Below are 12,264 nucleotides of genomic sequence, written 5' to 3' on the forward strand. Positions count from 1 at the left end.
GGAACCTGTTGAGGCTCGTTGCTTATGGTTTTCTATCAGGAAGCGAAGTATGAATATCAAATAGATCATAGACTACTTTGGTTGCTTCCGGAACCAACAGATTACCCAAGGGTTACCTGCAGAAGGATGAATTTTTGTTTCTGCGCAAGAGCTAGTCATTCGACGCTTCTTTTTTAATAGTTTCTGTCAGGAAGCGAGGTATGAATATGCTTCTTCAAGGACCAACTGATTTCTCCAGGGAAACCCGTAGAAGGGGACCTTTATGTTTTAGCGCCAAACGAAGTATGACTGGTTTTACTGCTAAAACTGAAATATCATTTTATTTCCCTGGGTCAATCCATAAGTCACGGAAGCGGTCAGAATCGTCAATGGTCCATTCTATATTCATACCTCACTTACTGATCAAAACCATGAAAAGATCAATCGAATGACTAGTTTTGGCGTCAAAACTTTAATGTCCCCGTCTATAAGTTCACCTGGAGCAATCCATAGGTTCCGGAAGTTATCAGAATCGCCAATAATCCATTTTATGTTTATTCCTCGCTTCATGATCGCAAAGCATGAAAAAAGAGTAGTCGAATGACTTCTTTTGGCGCTCAAACTGAAATGTCCTCTTCTACAGGCTCTCCTGGAACAATCTGTAGGTTTCGGAAGCGGTCAGAATCGTCAGTAGTCCATCTTATATTCAAACATCGCTTCCTGATCGAAAACCATGAAAAACAGCGTTCGAATGATCAGTTTTGGCGCAAAAACAGGAATGCTTTCTTCTATAGGTTCCCTTGGGACAGTTGGTAGGTCCTAGAAATGGTCAGAGTCGAAAAGTATGAAAAACGAACCGTCGAATGACCAGTTTTGGCGCTAAAACTTAAAAGTCCCCAAACCACAACCCCCAAACAAAAGTATGTACACAACCCTTAGCTGGCGGTCTTTTGTCATCGGAAGACCCGTGGAAGCGAGAGATAGGGACTTGTGGGGACCAGAGCTCTGTTGGGCGCTCCTTCCTTGATGTCAACCCACCATTTTGCAGTCCAAATATTAAATATTAAATAATAAATATTAAATATTAAATACTAAATATGTGCGTGTTAAACTACAGAGAACAACGCTCTACGCCCAGCCGGTCCTGTACTCTGTATGCATTCTTCTGCTATAGGGTAAGACGGTATAATATACCCCCCTAAGGCAACTCCTTTATAACTTTTTACTTTTCAACGCAATTTATGCATTTATGCTTTGTGTTATTTTGTAGTCCAGGAAGTCGCAAATGCATTGCCCGTGAGTAGTCATATAAAAATATTACAGATAACACGTAATAAATCTTTTTTGAAAAGTCGTAAAAAATGGATTTCAAAAAGTGCCTGGGCAATACGCCCCACCTTAACCAAAGACGTTTCATAGCCCTTCATTAGTATTTTATCTATCCCATACTAAAAAGGTTACAAATCCTTATGTGCTTGACATTAAAAAAACAACATAAGTCCTTTTAAGCAGGTGTGAATTACATTTCAATCTTTTCCATATCATTTGGAAGTAACTGTTGCAGGCACGCCGCGCTTGTGTCCAGTTGGTAAGGGCATATTGGCCTGCCTACACTGGGGCGTTTTGATCAGTGAAACATATTTTCGAAAAACGTTACATTTTTGAAGATGGAAGCAATTTTATATCATATTAACCACTGATAAAAGTTATATTGTTGCCCAACTGATTGTTCCAGTGCAAGTTTTGCGGACAGTATGCTCGTGTCGCTTCAGAATGTTGATCAAACAAACATTAAAAGTTACATCAAAACTGTGACTTTTTGTATTTTGCAAATATTTTCATTATGTTATAAGAAAATACTCATATTCACATAGGATGATGGTTTTACAAATATTTATAGGTACCAACTGAATTTGACCCTTAGTTAGTTACAGTTTTCGAGGAAATCAAACCTACATCAAATCTGTGATATGGCATTGGACTCGGACTAGATCGTCATTGTTGGTGATTACAACTTACCATAGTTAGCATGGTCGTTTGATGAAGACGTAAACAGCCTGATCCCATCGAATGCATCATCTGAATAAGAAATAGCTATGGTTAAGTCAATGGTTGGCTCTGGACTGTATCAACTCAACAATCTGCTAAATATGAATGGTCGCACTCTTGACCTAGCTTTTGTGAACGATCCGAACGTTGCTAATCTCATTCAACCACCGACGCCACTTCTTAAAATGGATAATCATCACAAACCGTTCGTCCTTCACATCGAGGTCATTTATTACAGTATGCAGCACGCTATAGCGACGATAGGGATCGTGTCTGCTCCAGTACCTTTGATTTTGACTTCCGGCGATGTAATTTTTCTGACTTAAATAGCGCAATGTCGAACGTGGATTGGACGGAAATTTCATGCTATAGACACCGATTGCATGGTAGATATTTTCTATGAAAAAATATTCGATATACTGCAGACCCAAGTTCCGCTCAAAATGAAGAGGTGAATTGCATACCGACAACCTTGGTGGAATTACAACCCAAGTAACACGGTTTGTTGTGTGAGTGCAAAAAATACATCTTTCGAACATATAGTTTGTTACGTTTTGATATGAAAAACTGCTTTGAATAAAATTATCGATATTTTCAACATCTTTCAGTCGCAACCTTGTTTTTGATTGCACATTCACAAGACTCAAAACATAAGTACTATGGATGTTTTCAATAACCGAAATAAAAATGCTGACCAGCACGTTCAAAGAAATAAATTTTATAGAAAAAACGAATGAAAACAAGCATGCATTAAATGATGAACACAATTTTAATAATATTAATAAATATATACAAACTGAATAAATAAATCAAATTGTTCGTAAAATCTTCCTGTGGACATGTTTTATGTTGTGAGAATGTAAAACGAAACATCTCAGAAAACCAAACAAATATCAAAAATCGACATGTTATCAGCAAGTTCTGAGAATGTAGTATGAAACTTCTTCTCAGATCAAATTGTTGTATGTTTTGCAAAAACCTTTTCATATCTTTCCTTAAACATAACAAACAAGTTTTGTATTTCAGTTTCCCGACCTTTATTCAACATTATTATTAATCCTTCGTTAATAATGATGTTTTCGGTGTTACTTAGGAACATCCCACACAGCACAAGATCGAATATGATATCATATAAGGCGCTAAAGTAGAGGCGATATACGCACTTCCCCATACAACTTGTACGTATATCGCCTCCACCTTAGCATCGTATGTAGCATCATATACGAGTTTGTGTTGAATGGGATCTCCGGAGTGTTGTCCGCAAATCACGTAAACGCTACTTCCGTTCCCGATCGAATGAGAAATTGAGCAGTCTTCGTTTTCTTGAATCGCAATACAGTGATTGTCAGGAAATTGCTTTCCGTAGTTATATTGTTCGATTCGAGACGTCTGCAAAAAAAACCCGGCTTCATTCTGGTCGTATATCAAAAGTCGAAAAAGCACAAACCGTACTCCTGCCGAGCTGACTTTCAACGACGCCGTTGCTGACTCACCAGAAGGGGTTGCGGACCTGTTTTCGGATTTTTTCGAGAGTGGGTATAGCACAATTGGTTGATCTTTGGATACACGTGTAGACCCAAAGGCCTGAACTCCAAGGTTTTCGTGGATGACCTAAAACATGTTCTGTGAGCGCATTCTATTATAGCAATGCAGCAGCAGGTTGAACACAAAGAAAACTTTTGGTAAAAGATATTTTAGTTACCAGATTAAGATTGTCGCTGTCATCGCTGTTCGGAACATCTTTTGCTGGCGAGGATAGGGGATCTAAATGTCAATGAAGGAACAATACATACGATTTGACAGTTAGGTACCACACATGTTTCGGACAGCAGAACAAAGGGAACCAAAACGACAATCTTTATCTGGCAACTAAAATATCTTTTCTTTTGGTAGACTCTACCACAACATTAATATTTGCCAAATATACTACGCTCTAAAATACGTCAGATCTCACAAGGAACAATCTACTCAAATATAACTGCTCACTAGCGCCACCTTTTGGAAGAATTTCCCATAACACTGAGCACCGCTTTGCAGTCCTGGACATACTGAACAATTTTGCCGAATATAACTTGGGTATAGGTACGAAGGATCACAAGCTAGAGCAATATTTCACTCATGCAAGAATATTGGAAGCACACTGTCGAGTCAAGTACGAGACACTGAAGACGGCCTTCCTGTTGACGTCGAAATACGTATCTGTCAAGATACAAATAAGTGATGGAATTCAATGGGATTGTATTAACTCGTCTTATGACAAGGAAAAAAAATAAAAATAATTGTTTTTGAACCTTTTTTTACAAAAAAAATCCTCTCCGCGAGGTACCCGCCCACCTATGGTCAATATTAGGTAACGTCCTGAAAGATGATTAAATTATTCTTCGAAGCTGTCCAAAACCTCCAAAATTGGCCAAACAGTAAAAAGGTTATGACGATTTCAATTTGGGGTCAATATGATACCAGAGCACAGACATCGTAAGTTTTTTGTTAAAAGTACACTGTAGCTCTTATTTTCAAGGTTTTTTGAGCGAATTTGCACCTAGAAGACATATCTCGGCGAGTTTCACCAAACTACCAAAAAATAGGAGAATCGGTTGAATACTAAAAAAATGGCAGCCTTTCAAAGTGGCCTGGGGTCATATATAGACCCTAGAGCGCAGACAAAAGGTTAACGCTTATCATCAATAGATCGATAAGATAAATGAGAGTACTTTTCCAGATGCGATGAAACTAGCCTCAATCACTTCGATCTTCAAGGCTGGTGATAATCATGCTGTGGAGAACTATAGAGGTATTTCTATCCTGTGTTGCCTGGCCAAGGTGTTTGAAGATCTGGTCCACAGCGTTTGTACACGGCTTCACTTCCACCGATATCGAACGTGCAGCACGGTTTTGTGAATAATCTTTCTACGGAAATTGAAAGTCGCCGTCAAGTGGATGAAATATATTTCGATTTCTCAAAGGTGTTCGACGAAATTCCCCATGATCTCGCAATAGCCAAATTCCGATATCTTGGCTTTCCCAAATGGCTAACTGGATGGCTGCAGTCTTATCTGAGTGGAAGAGAGGCGTTTGTCAGCATAAATGGAGTATTTATTTATCATCAGACTAAGGCCGGAGTGGCCTGTGCTGCACATAAAAGACTTCTCCATTTAGCTCGGTCCATGGCTGCACTTCGCCAACCACGCAGTCTGCGGAGGGTCCGCAAGTCGTCCTCCACCTGATCGATCCACCTTGCCCGCTGAGCACCTCGCCTTCTTGTTCCCGTCGGATCGTTGTCGAGAACTATTTTCACCGGATTACTGTCCGACATTCTGGCTACGTGCCCGGCCCACCGCAGTCTTCCGATTTTCGCGGTGTGAACGATGGATGGTTCTCCCAACAGCTGATGCAACTCGTGGTTCATTCGCCTATTCCACGTACCGTCCACCATCTGCACCCCACCATAGATGGTACGCAACACTTTCCTTTCGAAAACTCCCAGTGCGCGTTGGTCCTCCACGAGCATCGTCCAGGCCTCGTGTCCGTAGAGAACTACCGGTCTTATAAGCGTTTTGTAGATAGTCAGTTTGGTACGGCGGCGAACTCTATTCGATCCGCAAGACGCTCCTTGCGGAGTCCAAAGTACGTACGATTTCCTGCCACTATGCGTCTCCGAATTTCTCTGCTGGTATCGTTATCGGCGGTCACCAGTGAGCCCAAGTACACGAATTCTTCAACCACCTCGATTTCGTCACCACCGATAGAAACTCGTGGTGGGTGGCTCACATTGACTTCTCTTGAGCCTTTTCCTATCATGTACTTCGTCTTCGACGTGTTGATGACTAGTCCAATCCGTTTAGCTTCGCTTTTCAGTCTGATGTAGGCTTCCTCCATCCTCTCAAAGTTACGTGCCATGATATCAATGTCGTCGGCGAAACCAAATAACTGGACGGACTTCGTGAAAATCATACCACTCGTGTCAATCCCTGCCCTTCGTATTACTCCCTCCAAAGCGATGTTGAATAGCAGACACGAAAGACCATCACCTTGCCGTAACCCTCTACGCGTTTCGAAGGGACTCGAGAATGCCCCTGAAACTCGAACTACGCACATCACCCGATCCATCGTCGCCTTGATCAACCGTATCAGTTTATCCGGAAATCCGTTTTCGTGCATTAGCTGCCATAGCTGGTCCCGATCGATTGTATCATATGCGGCTTTGAAGTCGATAAATAGATGATGTGTGGGCACGTTGTATTCGCGGCATTTCTGCAATACCTGACGTATGGCGAACACCTGGTCTGTGGTAGAGCGTTCACCCATAAATCCCGCCTGGTACTGCCCCACGAACTCTCTTGCAATTGGTGTTAGTCGACGGCATAAAATTTGGGAGAGTACCTTGTAGGCGGCGTTCAGCAATGTGATTGCGCGGTAGTTGCTACAATCCAGCTTATCGCCCTTTTTGTAGATGGGACACACGACACCTTCCATCCACTCCTGCGGCAGAACCTCATCCTCCCAAACCTTGGTAATCACCCAGTGCAGCGCTTTAGCCAGTGCTTCACCACCGTGTTTAAACAGCTCTCCTGGTAGTTGGTCAACTCCAGGGGCTTTGTTGTTTTCAGCCGGCCGATCTCCTCCTGGATTTCCTGGAGATTCGGAGCCGGAAGTCGCATGTCCTGCGCGCGTGCTCCTAGGTTCATTACCATACCGCCACCGTTGTCTGCCATATCGCCATTCAGGTGCTCTTCGTAGTGCTGCCGCCACCTTTGGATCACATCACGCTCGTTCGTAAGAAGGTTCCCGTTTATGTCCTTACACATATCGGGCTGTGGCACGTGGCCCTTACGTGAACGGTTCAACTTCTCATAGAACTTTCGTGCGTTATTAGCGCGGTACAGTTCCTCCGTTTCTTCACGGTCTCGATCTTCCTGCTGGCGCTTTTTCCTCCGGAAAATCGAGTTTTGTCTGTTCCGCGCCCGTTTGTATCGTGCCTCGTTCGCCCTCGTGCGGTGTTGCAGCAATCTCGCCCATGCTGCATTCTTCTCCTCAACTAACTGCTCACATTCGCCGTCATACCAGTCGTTTCTCTGATCCGGAGCCACCGTGCCTAGTGCAGCGGTTGCGGTGCTTCCGGATCGAATATCTCTCCAGCCATCTTCAAGAGATGCTGCGCCTAGCTGCTCTTCTGTTTGGAGTGTCACTTCCAGCTGCTGCGTGTAGTTTTGGGCTGGTCTAGCTTCTTGTCGCCGCCCAATGTTAAGCCGCGGCGGACGACTCCGACGCGTGGTGATCACCGTCGAGAGTTTTGAGCGCAAACATACTGCGACGAGGTAGTGGTCGGATTCAATATTCGCACTGCGGTAAGTGCATACGTTTGTGATGTCGGAGAAGAATTTACCGTCGATTAGAACGTGGTCGATTTGGTTTTCCGTTACTTGATTAGATGATTTCCATGTGGCCTTGTGGATATTCTTGCGGGGGAAGAAAGTGCTTCGGACTACCATTCCGCGAAAGGCTGCAAAGTTTATGCATCGTTGGCCGTTGTCGTTCGATACGGTATGCAGACTATCCGGTCTATCCGGACTATTTCCTCCCTTTCTACCTGAGCGTTCATGTCACCGATGACGATTTTGACGTCCCGCAGTGGGCATCCATCGTATGTCTGCTCCAGCTGCGCATAGAACGCTTCTTTCTCGTCGTCGGATCTCCCTTCGTGTGGGCAGTGCACGTTGATAATGCTATAGTTGAAGAAACGGCCTTTTATCCTCAGCTTGCACATCCTTGCGTTGATTGGCTGCCACCCAATCACGCGTTGGCGCATCTTTCCCAGCACTATGAAGCCGGTTCCCAGCTCGTTGGTGGTGCCACAGCTTTGGTAGAAGGTAGACGCTCGATGCCCGCTTTTCCACACTTTCTGTCCTGTCCAGCAGATTTCCTGCAGCGCTACGACATCGAAGTTGCGGGGATGTAATTCATCGTAGATTATCCTGTCGCAACCTGCGAAGCCTAGCGACTTTCAGTTTAATGTTTCAAGCTTCCAATCGTGATCCTTTTTCGTCGCCCTGGGTCGTTGCCGAATATAACAAGTCGTATTATCTTCTATGTCGTTCGTAATAGTTGTTTTTAAAGGCGGCTTATTGGGCCTGCGCAAACCTCCTGTCTCGTCGGAGGGCCGTCGTGTCAGGGCTGTTTAGCGTCCCACCTAACACCAGGACTTGGGCTTGTGCGCTTTGAGCGGCACACGGTCGCTTTGGCGGAGCCTACTTGCGGATTCATGCAGCTTTATAGAGGTTTAACAGGGCCCACTGTCAAACCCCACCACATGCTAGGCAGGCGCCTCAACTCGCAGATGGCCTGGGGAGGGATCGTCAAGCCCTTGGACATAGTCCCTGCTGCCCACAAAGTACGTTTTCGTACTATTTGTATTACATCGGGCGTCCCACAAGGCAGCATTTTGGGAGCTTTGTTGTTTATTATCTTCGTGAACATTTGTGCTACCGTTTAAAATCACGTCTCTTACTCTATGCCGACGATCTCAAAAGTGATCTCAACGTTTCTTGACTGCTGTGCTCTTCAAGCCGATATTGACGAGCTTCAGTTATGGTGCATCGAAAATGGAATAGAACTGAACATTAGCAAGTGTAAGTTTATGTAAGTGTAAGAATTCGCGCCGTCAATTTAAAAACGAGTTGGAATATTGAATCAACTCGGTTGTCCTGGAACGAGTTCAATCTATCCGTGACATAGGTGTTATTATGGACAGCAAACTTCGATTCAACGAACATGTTAGTACGACAACAGCAAAAGCATTCGCGGTACTGGGATTTATTCGTCGCAAAACTAGCGGTTTTACTGACGTTCACGCGCTTAAAGCATTATACTGCTCGATTGTTCGCAGCATAATGGAATACGTAGTGTGTGTATGGTCGCCCTCCTTAGCCGTGCGGTAAGACGCGCGGCTACAAAGCAAGACCATGCTGAGGGTGGCTGGGTTCGATTCCCGGTGCCAGTCTAGGCAATTTTCGGATTGGAAATTGTCTCGACTTCCCTGGGCATAAAAGTATCATCGTGCTAGCCTCATGATATACGAATGCAAAATGGTAGCCTGGCTTAGAAACCTAGCAGTTAATAACTGTGGAAGTGCTTAGCGAACACTTAGCTGCGAGGCGGCTCTGTCCCAGTGTGGGGATGTAATGCCAATAAGAAGAAGAAGAAGTATGGTCGCCCCATCACACAACTCAAATTATCCGCATGGAGCGAGTTCAACGCAGCTTCGTACGACACGCACTTCGACAGCTACCATGGAACGACCTATCTATAATCTTCCAGACTATTGCAACCGTTGCAGATTATTAGATTTAGAAACATTAGATTTAAGACGGAAAAACTAGCAAGACTTTTTATATCTGACCTTATTTATCATGAGCAACGTAGACAGCCCGTTACTTTTGAGAAACGTTAATTTTTATGCACCTTCCCTTCCCTTCCGGAGCACCAAACAGTTCCGTGTGAGGGACCTTTTTCTTATTAGAAGGCATAACACTGCCTATGGTTATAACGATTATAACAATTGTGTTAGACTTTTCAATAATGTTAGTGATGGTTTTGATTTTAGTGTGTCAAAGTCCGTGTTAAAAAGTAGAATTAGGAACTTAGTATAATATAGTCTGTGGAAGTTATAAATTCGAGACGAAGACAAGAATAAATAATTAAATGAATTAATAGAGTAAGATTTAAGTAATGTAAGTAATATTAAGAGGTTTAGTGGATTCATGATGCTTTTTGAGATTTTGATTATTGAAAAATATGTATGTAATGAACCTCACAGAGTCGTGGTTATTTCTAGATTTTCGTATGAAATCTGTAAAAAAAAGGATCGAGAACAGGCTGAACGATCATTTAAATTACGGAAAGTTATTTATTCATGACTCTTATCTGTTCATACTCATTTAAGGAAGAATGGTTCAAAATCACCAATTAATTGCATATTTTCTGTAACCTATGATCGAATATTAATAAACTAGGTAAAACCATTGAAATTTTACGTAACATCTGGAATATTGAAGTCAAAAAACTGTTTTTCATGGACTTACGCCCTATTAGATCTAAACTTTAACTATGAATTATGTCGGCCGATGATCGGAATCGCTGTCGAACCTTTTTGGATAAAGAAAAATTAAACTCTATAGTAATGTAGTGGATCTGTCCTCCTTCCTCCTGTCTGCCACCATAGTCTTGGTACATTAAGTACATCAAGTACATTGGTACATCAAAGTTAATTGCCTATATGCTGGGTACCGGAGTGGAAATTAATTACTATGTCCGAAACTCGATTATACATATGCACAACATGTGATAGATTTAGTTCGAAAAGGCATTGAGGGTAACCGCCCCTTCGGTGGGGTTTGATCCCACGAAACCAGTACGCTAGACAGGTGCTTTCCCTACTAAGCTATGAAGGACCTCCGTCGTCCTTGCAGCCAGAGTGTAAAAGAATACAATTTTTTTTGGTGAAGTCCACCTTTGTTCACTTCCAGGCACATTCATTTTCGGCTCTGGACTGTCAATATTCAGTTGAATATTAGTCACTGAATATTTATGCACATTCTACAAATCGATAAACTATCGGAAATCTGAACACGTTTTTATTGAGTAAAGTAATGTATCACACTAAACTGAATCCGATTTGCATCCGCGAGGCCCTTTCAACGGTAAACATCAATATAAACAATGCTAATTTTGTATTTTTTCTGCACATAGTAAGCACACTCAGTGACAGTCGAATGAATGAGCTGGTGCAGCAGTCGTTTGACTATGTCATTTTATGTTTTGAATAATCATGCGATGTTTGTCAAAATTCGGACTGAAGTTGCTTCATGTAGATGAATATTTTATGCTCTGTCGGCAGCTTAGCGGGTACTGATGAAACCAAATTTCCAGCACCGGGCACCAGCCGAACTCTCGCAAAACATGTTCAGAACTAACTCTCTCATATGTATTTTTGTAGAAATGCCAACCAAGTAGGATGAGTATTTAGTATTGTCCGGCTCCTACACACTTGCTTTATCAGCAACGGCGCTCAATGAAATAGGGTTGTGTGAGGTTGTGTCATTTGGTCGTCAGATCCCGACCCAACCACATAAGAAAAGAGAGATCACCACTCGAGTTCAGTACATTCAAAGTCGGCGGAGGTCCTTCGTAGCTCAGTAGGGAAAGCACCTGTCTAGCATACTGGTTTCGTGGGATTAAACCCCACCGAAGGGGCGGTTACCCTCCAATACCTTTTCCGAACTAAATCTATCACATATTTTGCATATGCATAATCGAGTTTCAGACACCATAGTCTTGTCTATCAGCAAATTCCCCTCTCGGTCATTGCACATGGCGGGCACTGACGCAGTCTTATGCCGCGCGCCATTGACAGTTGCAAAAAACCTCCGCATATCGATTCTATCCATGTTCTCCTGCGCTTCAGCTATCATACTCTCTTCGTGCCCTTGCTACACAGTACCGCTCTCTGTTAGAACGAGTACGTGTCACTAGCATTTGACATTCAGCAAAAATTTTCACGTCCGTCACTCGCTGGCACTCCTCATCAAAACAACCATTTCGTTGGTGTCGCTGTGCAGTGCATAACACTTCCTGTGCTGTTGTAATCACAACTTCGTGGATATTTTCCCACAATCTGTTGACGTCGCCAGATCCGGTGGCAGCTCCTATCCGCTCGTCCAGCTTCTAGTGGTACTGTTCAGCAACTCCTTCAACTGACAATGGGTATTGAAACGCATCGTTCTGTTGTTTCGTGACGCTGGAAAGTCGCGTCCGAATTTTTGCCTCTACAGGGTAGTGATCCGAGTGAATGTTCGGACCTCTGAAGGACCTTACATCTATAACATCCGAGAAATGTCGTCCGTCGATCAGCACGTGAGCTATCTGTGAGCAAGTGTCTCCACTCGGATGTTGCTAGGTGTGTTTGCGAATATTCTTACGTGCGAAGTAGATACTGCTGATCACCATCCGTCTAGCAGCAGCAAAGTTTATAAGTCGCAGACCATTATTGTTGGTAGCGGAATGAAGGCCTCCCGTACCAATGACAGGACGAAAGAAACTTTCATTTCCGATCTGCGCATTTGCATCCCCAATGACAATCTTTACATCGTGTTATGGGCACTCTCCGTAGGCCTTATCAAGGCTCTCATAGAACTCATCCTTCACGTCATCAGGCTTATCGTTCGTCGGAGCATAGATGCT

The sequence above is a fragment of the Armigeres subalbatus genome, chromosome 3 (genome assembly GCF_024139115.2).
Source record: "Armigeres subalbatus isolate Guangzhou_Male chromosome 3, GZ_Asu_2, whole genome shotgun sequence".
NCBI classification, from domain to species: domain Eukaryota; kingdom Metazoa; phylum Arthropoda; class Insecta; order Diptera; family Culicidae; genus Armigeres; species Armigeres subalbatus.